At 33.2% G+C, this 3,726-nt stretch overlaps 1 pseudogene; it reads left to right on the top strand.

Annotated features, from left to right (window-relative positions):
* The first annotated feature begins 3,045 nt into the window (after positions 1 to 3,045).
* The window catches only part of LOC140857290 (uncharacterized), a 7,443-nt pseudogene continuing 6,762 nt past the window's right edge, over positions 3,046 to 3,726 (top strand).

Here is a 3,726-nt window from a genome sequence, read left to right as displayed (position 1 = left end):
TGAAGGCGATCTACGCGTCGGTTTATCCGGATCGATCACCGTCCTCATAATGATCCTATGATCAGGAACATTTAGGAATTAAATACATGTCCCTAATTCTTAACTCTTTGAAAATATGTATCAAAAGTTAATTTCATAGACGATTCAAAGATAAATCACACTTGAATGAAAAATAAATTTATTTTTTTATTGATCAAATTAATATATTAAGTATAAATTGTATCTTAAATTTATTACAATGTGTCGGCTATATTAATTTTTAGGACATACATCTAACAGATGAGATAGTTGGTATAATGTGGTAGTGCTTTATTACAAACTATGGTTCTTGAAAATTAGAGAGAGCAGGAAGTACGATGGAATCATAGGAACGGACAATCTGTAATTGAACTGGATGGAATTGGTCACAGATGAAGGTGAGAGACGCTATGAACTGCTAGTATCTGATGCTTCGCATCAAGTTCAATTGGCATATCTCATGCGTTGTCTTTCGTGAAGGGCATATTCCCAGCCAACTCCTCTTACAACTTACGTGCCACAAGAGAAAGAAATATAAAAGACGGTCAACAATAAATTCTAGCTAATGGTCAGAGATTTGGTTCATCCTATAAATACTACTTTAGGTACTATTGGAGTTGGTTCTCTACAGTCCACACAAGAGAAAGAAATATAAGAGACGGACAACAATAACAGTCTCGTAGAATATGAGGTTTGAATTCTAGCTAATGGTCAGAGATTTAGTTCGTCCTATAAATATTACTTTAGGTACTATTGGAGTTGGTTCTCTATAGTCCAGAATGTTGTTTCATCGATTTATTAACAGTTTAATGTAATGGTATAAAATGGAGGTAAATGATAAAGATGTGTTTGATTAGTTATTAAAAAAATATTTTTTTATTTTTTAATTTTTAAAAAATAAAAATTAAAAGATAATATTTGATAATATTGTAAGAAATAAAAAATTAAAATCAAAATAATCAAAATAATTATTTAATATATAAAATAATTTTTTTATTTTTTATAATTTATTTTTTTATTTTTTTTTACTTTCACACATCTAAAACATCAAACTAATAAGTAAAGAGTTCGAACCCTTCTTCTTCATCGAGCTCTTCATTTTTTCATCTCATTTTCTTTTCTTTCCTGAGCCGTTCTCTTAATTTTTCATCTACCGTCTTCAAATATTACTTTTTATTTTAGGACAGTAAAGTTATTAAATATATTTTTTATTTTTTTTTATTTTTATTTAATAATCAAAATTAAAAAAATAAAAAATATTTTTTAAAATTAAAAATTAAAAAATATAATCAAACGCATCTTAAGGATGATGTTGGATAATGTCCCGATTAAGCGGTCTGGTTATCATGAACTTTGAATTCAGATAATGATCAATTTAAATTCAAATAGAAGTCAAATATCGTCCGGTTATTTGATGGGAGTACCGATAAATGTCTATAAAAAGGGTCCCATCTCTGCCATTAAGTTGTAGAAAGTCCATCGATGCTGCTACGACATAAAGAAAGGGAGAAGGGAGAGAAACTGATTTTCAGGAAGAAAGGGAGAAGGGAGAGAAACCCATTCAGTTGGAATTCGTGCTCACCCTCCTCCGTTTTGATGGCCGGATCTCCGGCCTACTGGTGGCCACCCAAGGGATGTCACCGGCGATCTTTCCCTAGGCGGTGGCCGGCTGATCAGGCCTTTTCCGATGGTCGCTTTTCTTTTGGGGACGGACGGCATGAAGTGGGAACTGCCGGATCTAGCAAACCCCTCTCCCTAATCGGAGAGCACCGATTTTGGGCTCCTCCTCCTCCGTCGATCATCCATCCAACCGGACCATCGTCGGCTCACCTGCGGTTAGGATGGCTGTCTAAGGATGGCCGTCGGTGGTTGAGGACAACCGGTAAGGTGCCGGCGGTCTTTGGGGAGGCTTTATGCCACGAGCCATAAGGTTTTTGGCTGTGATCGAAAAGAGGGAGGAAGAATATAGGGGTTTGGGTTCGGGTTTCAGGTCAGTCGGGATCCAATGCTCAAAACCCGGATCCATCAAATAATTCAGTTGGTACTTTTCGATAGTTGACTGAACAGAGAGTTGATGTGGTTTAAGGTTGTTTTGCAATTTAGCCCCTGTCAACTATAAAATTACTGAACAATACTCTGAAATTTTCTTTTCAGTCCCTAATGAACTGTTTATTCTCTAATGATCCGTTAAGTTTATTTTGACCCTTCTTTAACAAAGATCTTGGCATTTTTGTATTATGATTGTATCATCAAATATCAATTATTGATGAAATTTCAATTATTGTTTATATGCATGATCTTGTGTTTCCATGTAATTTGTTAGGTACCAAAGTGGCCAAACTAGAATGATTAACATGCATTTAAAATTTTAATTATTGTTTATATGCATGATCTTATATTTACATATAGTTTATTAGTCACCAAAGTGACTAAACTCGAATGTTTAAGAAAATCAATATGCATAAAATGATCGTTTATCCATGATTAAATGCCTATTAGTGAAAATCAGTGGATAAATTGATATTCACTACTCATTGGAACTTTAGGGTTTATCCGAAGGTGAATCAATTATTCTATGAATAGTGTGCGTGGCAGAAGTAAATTAATATTCTTTGATCAGATGTATTTGTATATCCAAAGATAATGGATATGTTTGGTTGATAATGTTTAATTGCCTATTAAAGAATTAATAACGGCATTGAATTCTGATAGTATGTTGTAATATCTACCCAAAGGAGAATTATAATATGCTTTTATTGTGAATCCATGATGAAATTATTTTATTTCAATTTGAGCAATTATGTATTATTTTTGTAGTTATTTCTCTTCATTTGAATGCTTCATCTGTTACCATATTTAATGGTTTGAACTTCTTTGAATGGTGTGAACAAATCAATTTCCACTTAGATGTATTGGATCTTGACTTAGCACTATTGGAAGATAAACTTACTGCTCTTACATATTCTAGCAGCGAGGAAGAGAAGTTACATCATAAAGCATGGGAACGCCTCTAACAGATTAAGTCTTATGTTCATGTGAACGATTATTATCAACAACATTAAAAGTATTATTCTACAAATAGAAAGTGCAAAGAAATATCAAAAGTTTGTGGAAGAATATTTTTGTTCTGTAAATAAGTCACTTGCTGGTACACTAATGGCAGAACTCACGATCATAAAGTTCAATGAGTCGTGAAGTATGCAAGATCACATTATTAAGATGACCAATATTACAGCAAGGTTAAAGATTTTGGGGATGATAGTGGAAGACTCCTTCTTAGTGCAATTCATTTTGAACTCATTATCTTCTGAGTATGGATCTTTTCAATTAATTATAACACTATTAAGGATAAGTGGAATGTTAGTGAATTGTCCAGTATGCTTGCTTAGGAGGAAATGAGACTAAAAAAGCAAGGTAGTCGTTCCATTAATTTCATAAGTCAAGAAGTTAGTAATGGACACAAGAAGAAAGTTAACAAGTTCAAGAAGAAAAAGAAAATGCCTGCTAAGGTTCTTTAGGCTGACAAGAAGGAACAAAAGCTAGATAAGTATCACTCTATAAGAAAGTAGGGCATTATTAGAAAGATTGCCTGAAACGTAAGGCTTTCGAAAAGAAAGGTAAATCTAATATCTTTGTATGTTTTGAATCAAACTTAACTGAAGTTCCTCATAATACTTAGTAGCTTGATTCTGATGCTACTACTCATGC

Source organism: Elaeis guineensis, chromosome 4, assembly GCF_000442705.2.
Source record: "Elaeis guineensis isolate ETL-2024a chromosome 4, EG11, whole genome shotgun sequence".
NCBI lineage: Eukaryota > Viridiplantae > Streptophyta > Magnoliopsida > Arecales > Arecaceae > Elaeis > Elaeis guineensis.
The sequence above is the reverse complement of the archived record's forward strand: the minus strand, read 5'-3'. Positions and strand labels throughout refer to the sequence as shown.